We start from the raw sequence: 6,000 nt of genomic DNA on the forward strand, positions 1-6,000 counted from the left end.
TGACTCCTGACTCCAGAAGGCAGGTGGCATTCAGGTTTTCGGTTCAGGAAAAGTAAACATTCGGAGTGTTGAAGAGCTACAGCATGGCCGTGGTTCCTTTGAATAGTCAGCTGATTTGTCACGGAGAAAATCGGATTGCTATCCTGGCCTTAGAATCTCAACGAGTTTCTGTCAACTTTGATAGAGCATAGTAATCAGATGAGGAATTTGAGCAAAGGCAGATTTGGATCCAGCAAGCCTGTGTTGAGTGCTGAGCCTCAGTCTGGCAGACAGCTTCGGAGAAGCCGTAAGAGCTGGTCCAGGAGGCTCACCTGCAGTGGGGAGGAGAGCAGCTCAAGCGATCACCGATTTCTTCAGATTTCCTTGACCTTAATGACAGGCCACTGCCCATGATAAATACACCTCTGGACTGCTTGACTTGGTTCTCTTTGGGGTTCTCATCCTAGAATCAAATCTAAACCATGCAGACTTGCTGAACCTGTCTTCCCGGTGTGGTGAACAGATTGTGCCGACTTCAATCTCTTCTTTTAGATGTAGCACCTATTAGGGAAGACGTAACATTGCATCAGTTCGACTTGTTGTTAACTGCATTCTGGTCAGCTGACTTGAATTTTCAATGAGTCTTAGATTTCAAGTGATTCATTTGTTTCGGGAAAATGTGTCATAAGTCAAAATTGAACAGAAATAGGTTAATGCTGACATGTGAAAATCAGTGGCTGGTCTGTGAATAAGTTTAGATACTGTCTTGTGGCTGAATCATCAAGATTTAGAATAAAATGAACGTTCTAGAATTTTCTAATGTATTGTAATGCAATATTGTATTGACATTTAACAAATGTATGTAAGTTTTTAAATTAAATTGTGCTTGCTTTTCTTTTTCTCATACTTTAGTTGATGTATTCTATTTTGTTGTTTTTACTAATAATAGCACTATTTCTTTTTTTATTTTTGAAAATTTATTTATTTTTATTGCAAAGTCAGATATACAGAGAGGAGAGACAGAGAGTGAATCATTCTGTCCGATGATTCACTCCATAAGTGACCGTAACAGCCAGTGCTGCGCCAATCCGAAGCCAGGAGCCAGGAACTTCCTCTGGGTCTCCCATGCAGGTGCAGGAACCCAAGGCTTTGGGCTGTTCTTGACTGCTTTCCCAGGCCACAAGCAGGGAGCAGGATGGGAAGTGGAGCTGCCGGGATTAGAACCAGTGCCCATATGGGATCCTGGCGTGTAAAAGGCGAGGACTTTAGCTGCTAGACCATCACGCCAGGCCCAATAGCACTATTTCTTTTGTCGTATGGAAACCTTTTTATGCAATTCACTCTCTGGTGAGATATTTTTGAGAAATATTTTTGAAAGTTCTAAAAAGAAATTTAGGGCTTTCCAGGGGATTTTTTCCCCTTGGGTTTTCCTTTCAAATGATCTCATTGTGGAGAGAATTGTATAATATTCTAAAAATCAAGGGGATTGTGGTTTCTAATAAATATATGCAAACAAAGAAGTATTTTCATTTTTATTTTTATGCTGAATTATTTTGGCTCAACTGGCGCTGACTTTATAATGAATCATGGTGAGTCTATTTGTCCTTCTTAAAAAATAGTGAATTCAATTCCCTTTGGAAAAGGAAGCAGCTAGTTCTCTAATAGTGGCTTGATTGAAGGAAGTTACCCTCAACTCTCAATAAAAATATTCACAGAAACATATAAAAATGTGATCCAAAGGAGTCCCGTTCTCACATGACAAGGGGCACAGAACTAATGAAAATGAGTGCTTGGAGCACTGCCTGGCACATGCCAAGTTGTTCATTAAGTGTTTTTATATCTGATCCTCTTCTCTGGAAGCTTCTAGCGAGCCAGGCTGTGACAACTTCAATCTCTCCATTGATGCAGGCATCTTTTAACATATCTGCATCTATACCTAGGTAATACACATAGATACATGCATATGGTAAAAGTAAAGGTGAAAATATTCTTTGAGTTGTTTTAAACGGAATGATGTCTAATTCAATTCAATGATGTTTTCTCTTCATGCAACATCATATAGAGGATTATGAATTAGAAGAAAAGTTTCTTCCAAGTCAAAAGAAAGCGTATCTCAGTGGAGAAAATGCCTTTGCCTGTGACACTTCACAGAATGAATGTCTGTTTTTCCACAACAGTCTATGTCTATTTTTCTAGTCATGTGATTAAAAGTTAGTATTATCCAGTGATGTCATCGGTAGTACTATCACACAAGCATCAATGCCATTTTTATTTCCACAGGATAAATAGCAATTTACTGTCACAAATCAATTAAGCCAAGCATTTGTTAAGAGGACGAGCTTTCAGTCGTGGAGATGGCTAAGACTTGCATGTTTGTTCTGTGTAAGTCTGAATGTAGACATAAAAGAAAATGCAGTGCTCTGTGGATGCCTTCCTGCTATCCATTTATGCAGAGTGAAGCTCATAGCACCTTCCCTGTTAGAAACGTGTCTCGCAGGTAACAGTTCTGTTGAGGAAACCTAACAGTATGAGTTGGTTCCTGCAGTGAGCAGCGAGGGAAAGGCAAGGTGGATGAGCACCAAGTGTGCTGATGTGATGTGCAGTCTTCCGTATTCAAGTCCGAAACCCTTGATCACCTGTTGGACCTTGAGGAAGTGCCCTAGTTTCTTTGGGCCTTGGGTTATTTACTCATCTTAGTAATAGAGCTATTATAGTGATCATTTCCAAAGCTACTGTGAGACGAAACATAATAATATATGTAAGTTATTAGTTTTATAGTCATAATAGTAAATGCTAATGGTGATTAGAAAATGCATGTATTTCTTACGATTGTCATTAAGTTCATCTGGTATAATATAGGCTTGTGAGTTATTTCTCATTTTGCCACAGTTGACTATAATTCTGCAATCCTGGCAAACATTAAGCCATTCTGAAGCTTCTGTCTTTGTTAAATTTTTGAATTATGGAGAAATTTCAGCATTACCAGGTCCCTTCCGTTCCAGAAAGGCTGTGTATGTCAGAAATTTAACCATAAGGCTTAGGTGTCCCATAGTTTCTTTCTTGTTGGTTGTTTGTTTTTCCTTGTTTGGTGTCATACTAGTTTGTCAGTCTCATTTCCACCTATTTCCCATCTTGTCTTCATTTATAAGCTAGCCTGGATTGGCTTTTTAAGAAAAAAAAAATAAAGCAAGTATGTGTTTCACTATATATGCAGAATTATGATAGTAATTATTTAACCCACTGGCTTAATCTACCTGAACTGCCATAACAAAGCAACCCAGCTCAGACAGCTTAAACTACAGAGATTTATTTACTTATTCTTTGGTTTTAACCTGGCTCAGTTTTGGCTTTTGCTATCATTTGGGAAGTGAACTAGCAAATGGAACATCTTTCTCCCTGTGTCTCTTCCTCTATTTCTGTATAACTCTGCCTTTCAAATAGATTAGTAAGTGGGTACATACATCTTTTTGTTTTCTCAGATTTATTTGTTTTTATTGGAAAGGCAGATTTTACAGAGAGGAGAGACAGAAAGATTTTCCACCTGCTGGCTCATTCCCCAAGTGGTTACAACGGCAGGAGCTGAGCTGATCTAAAGTCAGAAGCCCCCTCCAGGTCTCCCACCGGGATGCAGGATGCCAAGATCTTGAGCCATCCTCTACTGCTTTCCCAGGCCTCAAGCAAGGAGCTGGATGGGAAGTGGAGCAGCCACGTTATGAATCAGCATTCATATAGGATCCTGGCACACACGAGATGAGGATTTTATCAATAGATAACCATGTGGAGACTATCAATAAATTAAAAAAATTCTGTTCTGTATTTTAATACTCAGTTATGGTATGTTTGACAAACTGCTCCAGCTACTGGATCTGAGTTTCTAGCCATTGGGAAAACTGTTAGCTGAGAGGGCACAAAGATATCTCTAAGGTACTGGGTAGGTAGCAATTTCAATAAGAGGCTCCTCTGTGGCAGAGGAACAAATGGAAGAGTGGATTATGGGATGTTAGACACGTAAACAGTGCAGAGCTGAAAGGCCAACCTCAGAGTAGGGGTTGCTACCTGGAAGGTGTATTTCTGAGCGTAGAGTAGGGGATCCTAGAGCCAGTGTGGTCCTGGAGGTTTTAGTTCAAATTACTTAGGGAGGGAGAGAGGGGGAGAGAGAGTGAGAGAGAGAGAGAGAGATTTTTCCATGTGGTGCTTCACTTCCCAGGTGGCTGCAATGGCCATAGCTAGACCAGGCTGAAGCCAGAAGCCAGGAGCTTCTACCAATTTGCTGGCACGAACCCCAAACACTTGGGCAACCTTCTTTACCCAGACTATAATCAGATTAGAAGCTGACCAGCCAGGACATAAACCAGTGTGGAAAGCTGACACTGCAGGTGGTAGCTTTATCAGTAACACCAGGGCATGGACTCGTTAGGACCTAGGACTTTGAAATAGGTCTCCTTGGGAGTGGAGCTGGTCTTCTGATCTGGAAGTGCTGGGAAGTCACCACTCTGGAAATCAGCCACTGCTGGAGGGAAGAATTTCTGATGCCTGCGTATAGCCATATGATTTATTACATTCTCCAAGAGAAGGACAGAATTACCAATCACTGGCAGCAAGTAGGAAGGAATCTTATGTGCTCTTCCTCCTTCAGTATGCAGGACCCACTTCATGCCCTCTCTTGGCAAAGTTTCTACTGCATGCAGTTTACAGGACTGCTGTGTTGGCATTTCCAAGGGAGGATTTACAGCAGAGAACATTCATTGACTAACTGGGACCAGAAACACTTTAGTGTGGACAAAAATCCCTGCACATATTCATATGTTCTTCTTTGATAAAATCACAATGGTCTGTCCTTGTTTGTACCATGAACTATTTACAAAATGATAGATGATATATTAAATCTCCTTGACGTTGGAAAACAAACATAGTTCCATTTTTGTGTTAATTGAAGTATACTTATAGTGTTTTGATCAAGGGGTATAGCCTTGGCCCGTGATTGGGGATTGAAAATGATGATGTAAAACAGTTTTTGATACATTTCCTTTCATCCAGAATAAGTATTGAATTTTATGCGATGTGTGTCTTTCAAAGACATCCTCCATATCCCTTAAGAACAGTTGTGGTAGGGCTGGTGTGGTGGCGTATTGGGCTAAACTTCTACCTGCCTGCTTGGCATCTGATATGGTCACTGGCTAGTGCTCTGGTTGCAGCTGTTCTGGTCCAGCTTTCTACTTATGGCCCGGGACAGTAGAGGAGGATGGCGCAGTCCTTGTACCCCTGTACCCATGTGGGAATCCCAGAAGAAGCTCCTGGCTCCCAGTTGTGGGCCAGCCCAACTCAGACCATTGCAGAAGTTTGGGGAATGAAAGATCTGTCTGTCTCCACCCTGTACTCCGTAACTCTGTGTTTCAAGTAAAATAAACACATCTTCTAAAAAAAAAAAAAAAAGAAGAAAAATTGCTGTATTTTGAAATGTGGTTCTCATATGCGTGTACATCAGACATACAGAACCAACGATCCCCAGATTGCGGGAGAATGCAAAATAATTCGGACCTAGAAAAGAGTGAAAGAGGAGCAAGCGGGAAGCAGAACAGAGCTGACAGCAACGTCTCATTGTAGAGCTGGGGAGCCCGATGTTGCTGAGCAAGTGCTCAGCAACGTGATGATGACATCACTGATGGGCATTGGCAACCTGCTCACTTGGCTTCGGGAGCAGAAACCATCAGATCGCGTGGTGCTCGGTTAACGGCGGCGAGCAGCTGAAGAATAGCAAAAGCAAGTCGGCTGAACTACACTTCCAGAAAACAAAGCACCAAGAACTGGAGCTGTGGTAGAATTAAGGCAAACCATGGTGGTACAGAGCAGAACTAATGGTATCTTTCTCCTTCCAGATGAAATTGGTTCCAAGTTTAAGGAAAGGAGGAAGAAGAAAATGTGGGATAGAAGAAACTGAAGTTGTGGGAAGGAGAGGAACATTGAACCAAACCAAACTAGAGGATAAAATGATGAGATTTGGGAACTGAGGTTGAAGAATTA

The sequence above is a fragment of the Ochotona curzoniae genome, unplaced genomic scaffold, assembly GCF_017591425.1.
Source record: "Ochotona curzoniae isolate NIBS_2020 unplaced genomic scaffold, NIBS_Ocur_1.0 scaffold_4683, whole genome shotgun sequence".
Taxonomy (NCBI): Eukaryota; Metazoa; Chordata; class Mammalia; order Lagomorpha; family Ochotonidae; genus Ochotona; species Ochotona curzoniae.